This window comes from Panthera onca, chromosome B3, assembly GCF_046562875.1.
Source record: "Panthera onca isolate mPanOnc1 chromosome B3, mPanOnc1 haplotype 2, whole genome shotgun sequence".
NCBI lineage: Eukaryota > Metazoa > Chordata > Mammalia > Carnivora > Felidae > Panthera > Panthera onca.
In genome coordinates this window covers 23,636,220-23,651,008 of record NC_138344.1, presented here as the reverse complement: position 1 = coordinate 23,651,008, position 14,789 = coordinate 23,636,220, and the positions used below count along the sequence as shown (strand labels likewise).

The 14,789-nt window shown below is 37.7% G+C and overlaps 2 pseudogenes; both read left to right on the top strand.

The window, feature by feature from the left end:
* Positions 1–222: 222 nt before the first annotated feature.
* LOC132669615 (centromere protein K-like) lies at positions 223–3,511 on the top strand (annotated as a pseudogene).
* A 1,200-nt stretch (positions 3,512–4,711) lies between these two features.
* LOC132668339 (small ribosomal subunit protein eS26-like) lies at positions 4,712–5,465 on the top strand (annotated as a pseudogene).
* Positions 5,466–14,789: the final 9,324 nt, after the last annotated feature.

Here is a 14,789-nt window from a genome sequence, read left to right as displayed (position 1 = left end):
CCCCCACTTGTGCTTTCTCTCCCTCTCTCTTAAAATAAACTTTTTTTTTTTTTTAAAGATGGGTAAGTAGAACTTATTAAAGAATGTGAAGAGAGGCACCTGGCTGGCTTGGCTGGTAGAACATCATGCCACTCTTGATCTCAGGGTTGTGAGTTTGAGTCCCACATTGGGTATAGAGATTACTTAAAATAAAAAAAAGAATATGAAGGAACATGTAATGATATGACAGAATGTTAGAATACATTATCACTTGTTGGAATGGAGATAGTCACCAATTCAAATGCTCAATAAACATTAGTTATGCAGATGAAATGTTTGGCCACTGAACTCAGTTAATGGCAGAAACTCCTGAAATAATTCCACTGAATGAAGATGATCTGGTAACATAAGGAAGTGTTCCAAAAATTGATACCTGATCTTGAAATGATACTCTACCATTTAGTCAAAGAACGAAAGGTTAAAGGGAGACTTGGAAAGAGAATAAAGGGTTGGATAAACAACAGATACTGAATCTCTTCATGTAATACACAATGAATTTAAGCATCACATAGTGACATTTTCTGAATTGAGAGTTTGATAAGCTGAAAACAAAAATGGTTAAAAGAGGGTGCCCTGCTGTCTCAGTTAGTAGAGCATGTGACTCTTAACCTCAGGGTGATGAGTTCAAGCCCCAGGTTGGGCATAGAGCCTACTTAAAAAAATGCCTCAAAAAAAAAAAAAAAGTATATGAGAGTATCTCATGAGTATCTATGAGACCATTTGAGTATCTATGAGACCATTTCCCTCTACCTGATATAGCAAAAAGAAAAAAAAAAAATTCAAGAATCAACTGCATAGGGGCAACAGGTTGGCTCACTCAGAAGAGCGTGTGACTCTTGATCTTGGTGTCATGCAAGCCTCACATTGGGTGTAGAGATTACTAAAAAACAAACAAACAAACAAACAAACAAAAGAATCAACTGGAGGCGCCTGGGTGGCTCAGTTGTTCAGGCATCTGACTTTTGATTTTGACTCAGGTCATGATTTCAGGGTCCTGAGATCAAGTCCCACATATGGCTCCACACTGAGCAAGGAGCCTGCTTAAGCTTCTCTCTCTCCCTCTCTCTCTGTGCCTCTCACACTCTTTCTAAAAAATTAAAAAAAAAAAAAGAATCAACTGCATAGCTGATAGCACTACATAAAACGTTACAGATTCATATAAATAAACTATTTGATGTTCCACAGGATCCAGTTCAAAATTAGTGACTCCCTTTGGCCACCTTATAATGAATTGCTGTTACTCCTGGAGATATCTAGAAGATCCAACCCAGATAGAATTGGAAACCTCCTATCAGTAAAAGGATTGTCTCTTTTTCACACAATACTTAAAGAATCTTGTCACTCAAGGCTAATGGAAACTCTGAGGACTATCTCCATAAGAACATTATTTGCACATAAAAGCACAAAGGCCATCTTCCTTTTATCCTTAAAATTGCATATACCCCGGGGGCCCTGGCTGGCTAAGTTCAGTAGAGCATATGAATCTTTGATCTCCTGGTTGTAAATTCAAGCCCCCCTTGAGTATAGACATTACATAAAAAAAAAAACAAAAAACAAAAAACAAAAAAACAAAAAACAAAAACAACTGTGAGGCCCCTGGGTGGCTCAGTCAGTTAAGCATCTGAGTCTGGGTTTCAGCTCAGCTTGTGATTTCACAGTTTGTGAGACAGAGCCACATATTGGGCTTGCACTGATGGCATGGAGCCTGCTTGAGATTCTCTCTCTCTCTCTCTCTCTCTCTCTCTCTCTCTCTGTTTCCTTCTATTCTGCCCCTCCCCTGCTCATTCTCTCTTGCTCTATTTCTCTCAAAATAAATAATCTTAAATTTTTTTTCTGAATAAAAAGAAGGCATATGCCACAATCTATTGTTTATTTTAAAGAATTTACCTTTGTTTATTTTGAGAGAGAGAGAGAGAGAGAGCAATCATACACAACTGGGGGGAGGATCAGAGAGTGAGGGAAAGAGAGAGAATCCCAAGAAGGCTCTGCACTATTAGCACAGAGCCCAATGTGGGGCTCAAACCTACAAACCCTGAGATCATTACCTGAGCCAAAATCAAGAGTTGGAGGCCTAACTGACTAAGCTATTCACATGCTCCTCTATTATTTATTTTAAAATGATCTTCTCATTCAGTCAGTGCTCTAGAGTTTTAAACTATATGGACAAGAATGCAAGTAAAAATATTCTAGACTTAGTCATTATATAATATTTAATGTACCTTACTTCCTACAATATTCTTTGGAAAATAATTTATGATATTGTTAATGTAATATTTTCCATTTAAATTTCAATAGTTTTTTTTAATGCATTTGACTTCCATTTAGTGCTTAATCCTTTTATACTTAGGAATTATAATATTATAATTTATGTATATATAAATGACCAATAGATAAAAAGGTGCTCAACATCACTCATCATGAGGGAAATGCAAATCAAAACTGCAATGAGAGATCACCTCACACTGGTCAGAATGGCTAAAATCACAAACACAGGGAACAACAGGTGTTGGTAAGGATGTGAAGAAAGGGAAACCCTCTTGCACTGTTTGCTCCTGGGAATGCAAATTGGACATCTGCTCTGGAAAACAGTATGGAGTTTCCCCAGAAAGTTAAAAATAGAACTACCCTACAATTCAGTAATTATACCACTAGGTATTTATGCAAAGATTACAAAAATACTAATTTGAAGGGATATATGCACCCCAATGTTTATAGCAACATTTTCTACAATAGCCAAATTATGGGAAAAGCCCAACTGTCTACCAACTGTTGAATGAATAAAGAAGAAGTGGTATATGTATAGAATGGAATATTCCTCAATAGTGAAAAAGAATGAAGTCAGCGCACCTGGGTGGCTCAATGAGTTAAGCATCTGACTTTGGCTCAGGTCACCATCTCACAGTTCCTGAGCTTGAGCCTGCATCAGGCTCTCCATTGTCAGCACCCTCTATCCCTCTCTCGCTCTTTCTGTTCCTCCACTGCTCATGTTCTCCCTCTGTCAAAAATAAACATTAAGAAAAAAAAATAATGAAATATTTCCATTTGCAATGATATAGATGGACCTAGAGAGTATAATGCTAGGTGAAACAAGTCAGAGAAAGACAAATACCACATGATTTCATTCATAGTGGAATTTAAGAAACAAAACAAGAAAGCAAAGGGAAAAAATAAGAAAGAGAGACGAAGCAAGAAATAGACTCTTAACTGTAGACAACAAACGGATGGTTACCAGAGGGGAGGTGGGTGGATGGAGGGATTGGTGAAATAGATGACGGGGATTAAGGAGTACACTTGAAATGAGCATTGGATGATGTATGGAAGTGTTGAATCACTATATTGTACACCTGAAACTAATATTACACTGTGTTAACTAATTGTAAATTAAATTTAAAAACTCATTACTAATAATGTGCAGATGGAACAGGACACAGATTCAGAGATTTCTGGAGTATCTTCTGAGAATTTAAAGTGAGGACATAAGCAGAATGAAAGAAAAATATTTATGCATAAAATATCCTTTGCCCCCTTAAAGAAAACAATATAACAATATAACTTATTACCTCCTTTATTCAATTTTACTTGAAAACATGTATTTTTCTCCTGTGGCAGAGACTGGTTACTAACATAAAAAGTATCACATGGACTTTGACCTCATGTTCACTATTCCATAGGAAAAGAAATGTTGGACCCATCTTGGAAAAAAATTCACATATGTCTTTTATAGGAAATTGTTTGGCAGCCCCACGGAAGGTTGTCTGGGGTTGGCCATGGCCCTGGGCTTCTTCTGTCACCCAAGGCTCAAACAGATAAGTTGCCACACTCATGAGGGGACACCCACTTGACAGGGTCCCTACAGCTTCCCTAAGCCACTGTCAATTCAGGCCCTGTGTACCTACAAATATTCCTCATTCCCCTAGATCAAAAGCCCTTTCTCTTTCCAGAACACTGCTTGAATTTTCTGTGACATTTTTGAAAGTTTGATATTAAACCTATGATGCCTACATTGTGTTCCTCTGTCAACTAATGGGAAGGAAGGAAGAACAGAAGAATGAACAATGGGAGGGGAAAAGAGAGGAGGAGAGGAGAAGACAAAACAGGGAGACTCTGGGAAAGAGGGTTCTCAATGTGGAGGAAGGTGATACAGATAGGGAATGGAGGAAGGCAAATCAAACCCTGTGTGACTAGATTGGGATTGCAAGTATCATTGTAATTACATGTGAAAAATACATGCACACACAGTTTTTATGGATCTATATATCTATACACAGATCCTCCACAACTTATGATGGAGTTATGTTCTGATAAGCCTGAGTTGAAAATATTAAAAGTCAAAAATGTTTAATACACCTAACCTACCAAACATCATAGCTTAGCCTAGCCTACCTTAAATATGTTCAGAAATCTTACATTAGCCTACAGTTGGGCAAAATCAAACACAAAGCCTATCTTATAATAAAGTGTTGAATATCTCATGCAATTTATTGAATACTGTACTGAAAGTGAAAAATATAATGGTTGCATGGGCACAGACTGCACGGCTGACTGGTAGCTGTGGCACCCTGCTATTGTCCAGCATCAAGAAAGAGTATCATGCCTCAGATCACTAGCCTGAGAAAACATAAAAAAAAAAATTAAATTTGCAGTATTGCTCTCTTGGGTCCTTGCTTCCAAGATGACCAAGGAAAGAAGAAATAATGGCCATGTTGCAAAAAGGGTCACATGTAGCCTATTTGTGGCACCAGCTATGCCCACTGCATGCCCAAGGACAGGGCCATTAAGAAGTTCCTTTTATGTGGGTGGCTCTGTTGGCTCAGGTCATGATCTCATGGTTCATGAGTTCCAGCCCCAGATCAGGCTGTCAGCGCATAGCCCACTTCAAATCCTGTATCTTCCTCTCTTCCCCTCCCCTGTTCACATACACACTCTCTCAAAAAGAAAAAGAAAAAAAAAACATTAAAACAAAAAAAGTTCCTTTTATTCAGAACATAGTAGAGGCCACCACTGCCAGGGACATTTCCAAAGTGAATATCTTAGTTGCCTATGTGCTTCCCAAGCTGTATGTGAAGCTACATTACTGTGGGAGTTGTGCCATTCATAGAAAAATGGTCAGGAATTGCTCTGGTGAAGCACAAAAAGACCAAACACCCCTACCCAGATTAAAATTTTCTTTTCTATTTTTCTTTTAGAGAGGGAGAGAGAGAATGTGTGTGTGCATGGGAGAGGAGCAGAGAAAGAGAAAGAATCTTAAGCAGGCTCCATGCTCAGCCCAGAGCTGGACATGGAGTTCCATCCCACAAACCATGAGATCATGACCTGAGCCAAAATCAAGGGTTAGATGCTTAACCAACTGAGCCTCCCAAATATCCCCAAACCCTACATTTAGACCAGCTGGTGCTTCCCCACAACCTCCACTGAAGTCCATGTAAGGAAGTAAGTCCTTAAGTACTGAAGAGAAATTGTTCTCTGGAAAAAACAAAAACAAACAAACAAACAAACATGGAGTTTATACTTAAAAAAAATTTGAAGCATAATTTCTACGAAATGAGTATTGCATTTGCACCATTGTAAAGCTGAAAAATCATAACTTGAACCATTGTAAATTGGGGACTATCATAGTTATATAGGACTACATATTTTTTAAGTTTATTTATTTAGAGAGAGAGAGAGAGCACAAGTGAGGAAGAGGCAGAGAGAGAGAGGGAGAGAGAAAATCCCAAGCAGGCTTCACACTGTCAGTGCAGGGCCTGATACAGGGCTCTATCTCATGAATCATGAGCTGAAATCAAGAGTCAACTGAGCCACTCAGGTGCCCCAATATCTATACTTTTTTTATCTGAAAGGACCTAAAATCAATTTTAATAGCACCAAGACCTTGATTTCTAAACACCTTTCCCCTATGCCTATTTTTAATTTATGAATTTGAATGGTTAATATATTCACATGTTGAAAAATCATAATGTACAAAATGACATGTAATGGCAAGTCTGCCTTCCATCCCTGATGGCCATATAGCTGTATTTGCCTGGTGAAGACTCAGTTTACAACCACTGTCCTGGCATGATGATGAATAGTCCCTTCTTCCTCTCAGAAGTATGTTATTTTGGATAAGTTATATAGACACTCTAGTTGGATCCCTCTTCCTTTGCCATGCTGCCACTCTAAGACATACAGAATCACCTGTGTTATCAGTGTCTATGTATACTTCTGGAAGAATTTTATGCATATATAAGTAAATACATACATAAATATATATGTATATATATATATATTAAAGAAATGGCTACTGTTAACTTTATTTTGAAGCAAATTTACATAGTATATAGAAATGGCAACTCACTAATTTTAAATATTTTGCCATATTTGGTTTGTCATGTTTTGAGCTACTATCATTTTCACCTGGATTGCAGTTTCCAGCCCCTTCCTTTCTCAACCTTTTAAATTATTTGGGAAAATTAATACACAAAAGAAAACTCCAAGAGGATAATATTGAAAACTTTATGGAGTAGGACACTGGCAGAAATGATAGAAGAGGAAAGGGAGTGTTAAAGCAGTAGAGTGGGGGGTGGGGGCGCATAAGGAAGGCTTGCAATCCTAATTTTGAGAATCAAAGAATTACAAAAGCATCTATGTACCTCCTGACTTATCTGTGATTGACATAAAACACTGAAAATATCCTTTCTCCCAGCAGCCCTTTATAAACTTAATGACTAACACATACACCATGGTAGCCTAGGCCTAAATAAATAAATAAATGACTGAAATTTTAATTTTTCCTACCTCACTCCTGAATAACTTCAGTGCAAGCCTTCATACACAATTCCATGTAAGTCAATAAAAGGAATAATCATGTGGATTTTTCCCTTATCATGTTCACAGTCCAATAAAGAATTAGAACTATTTAATGGAATTAAAATTTTCTTGTTTATTTATTTTTGAGAGAGAGAGAGTGAGCGAGCTAGTAAGTGAGCGAGCACAAGCAGGGGACAGGCAGAGAGAGAGGGAGAGGGAGAAACAGAATCCAAATCAGGCTCCAGGCTCCAAGCTGTCAGCACAGAGCCCAATGCGGGTCTTGAACCCATGAACCGTGAGATCATGACCTAAGCTGAAGTCAGACTCTTAGGTCCAGTGGTGACTAAACCACTCAGGCACCACTGAAATTTGGATTTAAGTAGTAAGAAAATAACTACAGATAAACAAGAGGTCTTAGTCCCTCATTCCCTACCCAAACCTCTAGCTAGACATGCACATATCTATTCACAATATCCATTTATCACTTTTCATATTGCTGAATATAAGAATCTGGTTTACTCCTACTTTTAAGTGTAAGGATCTAAGGATATACACACTTAAAAGTTCATGGCAGCAGTGTCGGTGATAATTGAACACTACACATGACTCAGACAATCATCAGGTATAGAAGGGCCCTATCTTGTGGATTTTTTTGTATACCATATAAAATGGTATCACTCATACATATGTACATATATTTAATGTACACAAGTATGCACAAGTGTTAGTATTAGATATACAGTAGTGATAGACATAGAGATTAATAGAATTATCTGGAGATGAAAATGAACAACTGGAACTACATACATACAGCATAGATAAATATTGAAAACATAACACAGCCATATTCTGGAGATACTGTGGGTTCAGTTCCAGAATACTGCAATAAAGTGACTATTGCAACAAAGTGAGTCAAATGAATTTTTTGGTTTTCCAGTGCATATACAAGTCATGTTTACACTCTACTGTGCTACTGTAGTTTATTATGTGTGCAATAGCATTATGTCTTAAAAAAAAAAGAACATACCTTATTTTAAACATACTTTATTGCTAAAAAATGCTACCCATCATCTTAGCTTTTGGTGAATCATTATCACTGTTATAAATCTTTATAATAAATAAATTTAAAAGTTTAAAATATTGTGGATGTGACACAGAGACATGAAATAAGCAAGTGCTGTCAGAAAATGGCACAGGTACACTTGGTTAATTCAGGATTGTTGTAAACATTCATACTGTAAAAAAATGCAATATTTGGGGCTCCTGTCTGGCTTAGTCAGAAGAGCATGTGACTCTTGATCTTGGCGTTGTGAGTTCAAGCTCCAGGGATGTAGATTACTAAAAACAAATAAATAAATAAAAAGGGGCACCTGGGTGGCTCAGTTGGTTAAGCGTCCAACTCTTGATTTTGGCTCAGGTCATGATCTCATGGTTCATGAATTTGAGCCCCACGTCAGGCTCTGCACTGTCAGATTTTCTCTCTCCCTCTCTTTGTCCCTCCCCAGCTTACACACTCTCTCTCAAAACAAACAAACAAACATTTAAAAATAAATAAATAAAATAAACTTTTAAAAAATGCAGTGTCTGTGAGGCACAATAAAATGTAGTATACTTATATTAAGTTAAAAACAAACCAATAAAACAGGCAGTTAAGAGCAAGTAAACTCTATAAACTGTATAGCTTATATATGTAATCACAAGGAATAAAACTATAAAGAGAAGCTTGGAGGATTCATCTCCATTGGAAGATGACATCAAGATTGGGAAGGGAAGGAGGAAGAATGCAATAAATCTTTTTATGAGGAGAAATTTCCCTACATGTACCACAATTGTTAATGTTTTAACAAATGTGTTCTAAATAGTCTTGGAAATTTCCTAGTCCTCATAAGAAATATCAGAGAACTTTTGCTGAAAAATCTTGCTTTGCATTTATATCATGTTTTTACTGTTTCATACTATATGCAGATCTTCAATAAATGCTGTAAATTGTTCCTCCCCACCCTGCAAAAACAAAAATAAAAACAAAAATAAAAACAAAAACAAAAACAAAAACAAAAAAGAAGGGATACCCATAGATGCTCAACGTCGGTCCTCATCAGGGAAATACAAATCAAAACCACACTCAGATACCACCTCACGCCAGTCAGAGTGGCCAAAATGAACAAATCAGGAGACTATAGATGCTGGCGAGGATGTGGAGAAACAGGAACCCTCTTGCACTGTTGGTGGGAATGCAAAGTGGTGCAGCTGCTCTGGAAAACAGTGTGTAGGTTCCTCAAAAAATTAAAAATAGACCTACCCTATGACCCAGCAGTAGCACTGCTAGGAATTTACCCAAGGGATACAGGAGTACTGATGCATAGGGGCACTTGTACCCCAATGTTTAGAGCAGCACTTTCAACAATAGCCAAATTATGGAAAGAGCCTAAATGTCCATCAACTGATGAATGGATAAAGAAATTGTGGTTTATATACACAATGGAGTACTACGCAGCAATGAGAAAGAATGAAATATGGCCCTTTGTAGCTACGTGTATGGAACTGGAGAGTGTTATGCTAAGTGAAATAAGCCATACAGAGAAAGACAGATACCATATGTGTTCACCCTTATGTGGATCCTGAGAAACTTAACAGGAACCCATGGGGGAGGGGAAGGAAAAAAAAAAAGAGGTTAAAGTGGGAGAGAGCCAAAGCATAAGAGACTCTTAAAAATTGAGAACAAACTGAGGGCTGATGGGGGGGTGGGTGATGGATATTGAGGAGGGCACCTTTTGGGATGAGCACTGGGTGTTGTATGGAAACTAATTTGACAATAAATTTCATATATTTTTTTAAAAAAAAGAAGGGATACCCAATAGTTATGAGAAAGCCAGGGATCTTCCTTCACTTGGTTATGAGCCTGAATAAGCCTCTATGATATTTTTACCTTTAAAACGGAATATTCTATGGAAAGCAAGAAGAACACTGGCCAATAAAGAAAAGTATTCTATAGATGCTGGCTGATAGTGGTTATATTCACATCATCTGTTAAATGCAACGCCTGGCAATCCTAGGTTCTGTTCAAAAGCAAAATTCTTTTAATTGACGAAAGACAACTGTTGTGAGTTGGCCTGAATGGCTGTCCCCTTTTCCGCACTGGCCACTTAGAAATGCAAAGCACGAAGCAAGTCTTGAACCCTCCTTCTGACATGCTGACAGGACCAGGGCAGAACATAAACGTCGTTTACCAAGTCCTAGGCTGTTCACTTACCTTGGCATTCAACTCATATCTCTGGCTGGAGGTCTTTAACCACAGCATGACTTGGAGAAATTGACCCTGCTTGTTGCCTGTTGCAATAAACACCATGCCTTAAGATTCTACATCAAGTTACTCTCTCACTCCCTTACCTGGAAACTTAGCTGGGTTCTCCTCAGACTAATAGAAAAAAGACTCTTCTTGAGTGCAAATAGAAGTGATTCCCAGCTTGCTCTGGAGCAATACTTTCTGGAAGGGGCTACAACTCCTCTAGGATCAGTGTTTTTAAAGCATATAAAAACATTCACCTGCTTCTTTTTAATTCCCCATATAAGCCTCAGGGAAAAACTCTGATCACCTGCTAATGTCAATCTTCTTAAACATGGCTGCATCAGGAACCTTCACAAGCTGAACTTGTAGTTCCAGTTCCATTGACTTTGGATCACATCCAGTCCTGCACTAAGGCAATCCTGTCAGAAGAGACTAATAGTTGACAGTTGTAATACTGTAACTGTCTTTGTATCTATGCCAATCCCAGAACTTGTGAATGTCCCCACCAGCCAACTTGTGGGATGTATCTGCTGTCAGTTAGAAGCTGTTCTGAGATAGGAAGGGAAGATAGTATACCTTTAGGGCATGCTTGTTAAATCCCTACCTGGAAGGGTGCCACACCTGGGTAATACTCCCAAACAAATCTTAAACAGCAGCTGACTTACAACATAACCACAAAGCATTCGCTATCTAAATGCTCTCTGAGCTGAGCTCTGCTTCGGGGACTTGAGCTTTGGAGGAGAGCCTAGTCCAGTGCTTTTCAAACTATAAGAAGCATAGGAATCGCTGGAGACAATATTACCATTTGGATTCTGATTCAGTAGGTCTGGGATGAGAGCTCAGATTTGCATTTCTAACAAGACTCCAGCTGATGCCAATGGTGTTTGTTCACTTAGAGTAACAAAGGTTTAGCATCCTGCTTAAGGGTGTACTTGTCAGGGACATGTATGTTGATAGAATCCTAATTTTTTTTTTATTTTTTTTAACGTTTATTTATTTTTGAGACAGAGAGAGACAGAGCATGAACAGGGGAGGGGCAGAGAGAGAGGGAGACACAGAATCTGAAGCAGGCTCTAGGCTCTGACCTGTCAGCACAGAGCCCGACGCGGGGCTCGAACTCACGGACCGTGAGATCATGACCTGAGCCGAAGTTGGACGCTTAACCGACCAAGCCACCCAGGCACCCTGATAGAATCCTAATTTTAACTAAACTTATGTGGGATCTTGAACAAGTCCTTTCCCTCCAGAGGTGAGTTTATGACTAACCCCCCTCCCACATTTGCCTTGATAAAGTTTGAGTATAAAGCACTCATTTACATATTAGACTGAGCTTCAGTTCTGCACTCTCATATTTGGTACATTTCAGTGATTTTCTCTATCCCAGTTAGTGAACCTTCAGTTGCACTGCTTACACTATCATTTCTCTCAGAGTGTGGTCCTCAGATCAATCCTGGCACTTGTAAGAAACAAATTCTCATGCCCCAAAGCATACCTAGTAAATTAGAAACCTGGGCGGGGGTTTCACCCTGTGTCTTAACAAGCCCTCAGATTATGCTCATGAACACTCAAGTAGGAGAACCATTGCCTTTGCCAGAGGGATATAGCAGAGTCAAGCAGAACCACTGGAAAAAACAAAATATCCAAAAATGAGGAAAGAGCTAAATTATGAGGTCAAATTATAATCGAGATCATTACTTTATTGATATGAAAAATGTTTCTGATATTAAGAAAAATTTTCTAAGGATCTCTGATACAGGAGGTGGTGAACTAGACAGGGTATGCATGCAAGTGGAGGGTAAAGAGTGATAAGCTAAAGATGTAAGATTTCTACTCACATAAGAGAAATTACCTTCAGTGACTGGATAAAGGGGCAGCAAATTCTAAGACAGCTTCATATAGGCTGAAGTTGAGAATTACAAAGAGAAAAGCTGTATCATATTGTTCAAAATACAAGTATATGAGTCTGAAGATAATGCATAAATATGATTTGTATCCCTTGGAAAGGGGAGATACATATGGGAGAGAGGGAACATATTATTAAAAACTTGATATCCAGGGTGCCTGGCTGGCTCAGTTGGTAGAGCATGTGACTCTTGATATTGGGGTTGTGAGTTTGAGCCCCACATTGGGTGTAGAGATTACTTTAAAAAACTCACAAAACTTGATTTCCTGCATACACACACACAAAAAACTGAAACAAACAAATATATACTGATATGTTGTGTAATACCCACATAATCTTTTAAGATAAAGCAAGTGGCACTTTGGCAAATTTGCTCCAAGAAGCCCCTATTTCTGCCCTATGTGAGGAGACAGACTTCATAGAAAAGTAATAGAGTGATGAAATCAAATGAAAACTGAGTATTTCTTATAATCGGAGTCTTATTAAACTAAAAACAAAATTAATTCTACCATCACTTACTGAAAAATATCCCAAACATTTTGAGAAATATATTAAGAACCAAACCAAAAAAAATTGTTTTGAAAGGAAGGCACCTAAACAAATTTGCTCTCAGATGATTTCTGTAGCCATAGAATTAATGCAAAAATAGTTTCATATTGTTTTGTGTAAAATTCAAAGCTCTCTTTAGGCCACATTTGTAAAACTAAAACTAAATGAAAAAGATAAAAGATAAATGGGTAAAATTATATCATTTAAAGTGTGTATTATATAGGGGACCTCTTTGGAGTGTCGCTGCAAATTCACGTTTAAAAATTTTTTTTAACATTTATTTATTATTGAGAGACAGAGCATGAGCAGGGGAGGTGTAGAGAGAGGGGAAACACAGAATCTGAAGTAGGCTCCAGGCTCTGAGCTGTCAGTACATAGACCGACTTGGGTCTCAAACTCACTAACTGTGAGATCACGGCCTGAGCTGAAGTCAGTCGCCTAACCAACTGAGCCACCCAGACACCCCTGCAAGCTCATGTTTTAAAAATCTAAATCCTAAACATAATGACGAAAGCACGAAAACACGCAAATAAGAAACAGGTAGGTTTCCCAGGGTTGCAGAAAGGAAAACAGGCAGTGGAAGAGCACAGAAGCAGGCAGGATTGACCCCCATGGGCCTCCAACAGCTAAGTCATCTTCCTGCAGTGCTCAGGGATGGGGGGCGGAGACCAGCTGGCTGTGCAGGCTTTTTTCCTCAGGCAGATTGTCCTGGAATGGTTTGCTGAAAACAATGTGCATCACAAGAGCTTAGTAGTGGAACCCCTAGAGAAACTTTTAGTAATATTTTATAATATAATGATTTGTATAATAATCATAACTTTTAAATGATTTTTTTTTTAATTTTTTTTTTCAACATTTTTTATTTTATTTTTGGGACAGAGAGAGACAGAGCATGAACTGGGGAGGGGCAGAGAGAGAGGGAGACACAGAATCGGAAACAGGCTCCAGGCTCCGAGCCATCAGCCCAGAGCCTGACGCGGGGCTCGAACTCACGGACCGCGAGATCGTGACCTGGCTGAAGTCGGACGCTTAACCGACTGCGCCACCCAGGCGCCCCTTAAATGATTTTAATATTCAAAATAGGCTACATTGGTCTGAAAAAAAAAACTTTAAAATTACTACTTAAGTTCATTCCCTCAAGATGCTCTGAAAGTACAAGTTTTAAGTAATTAAGAGAACATAACACCACACCACCATACAACATATGTTCCTTTAAAAAGTGTTTGATTCAGAGAAATTAAATCATTGACAAAAAAAAGGACACCATATTTTTTTCAAATGAAATTATCCTTCATTTTTATACATTCCTATTTTTCAGAGATTTGTTACCTTAAAAAATGTGCTCTTAATTAAAATTTCGATCTTGGCATATATTACATACTGAACAAATACATGCTGCTACTGACTAAATTTAACAATATTAACATTATATGACCTATATAATACATATGCACACATACAGTGAAGCACATATAGAAGCACAAGTTGTATTTCTTAAGTGGATATCTGAATAGAAAGAAACCAAAATGCGATGTTGCAAGGTGTAACTGCACAACTCAGAACACTGAGGTGGACTTTTATTTACCAATTTTTGAATTGATTATTGTTTCAATTTCTTACATTAGCACACATTCCTTCTTTTTTTTATTTAATGGTTATTTTTATTTTTGAGAGAGACAGAAAATGAATGAGGGAAAGGCAGAGAGAGAGAGGGAGACACAGAAGCAGACTCCAGGCTCTGAACTGTCAGCACAGAGCCCAATGCTGGGCTCAAACCCACAAACTGCGAGATCACAACCTGAGCCAAAGTCAGACACTCAACCGACTGAGCCACCCAGGTGCCCTAGCACATGCCTTCTTAAAAAAATAAAGTCAACATGGCTTTATATATAAAGTAAGATTATATATATATGTATATATACATATATACACATACATATATATATCCTTATTTCATATATATATATATATATACGTATATATATAATCTTATATATACGTATATATATAATCTTATATATATATAATCTTATATATATACATATATATATATAATTTTAAAAAACCCTGGAAATAATTGAGGATCATTCCTAAATATGATACTAGGAGTTTTATCCTGTTGTAATTATTCTCTTCCTCCCCTTAGTTTTTCTGTACTCCTAAATTTTCTACCATTACATTAAAAAATAAATAAAAATTAATAAATAACTAATAGAATTAAAA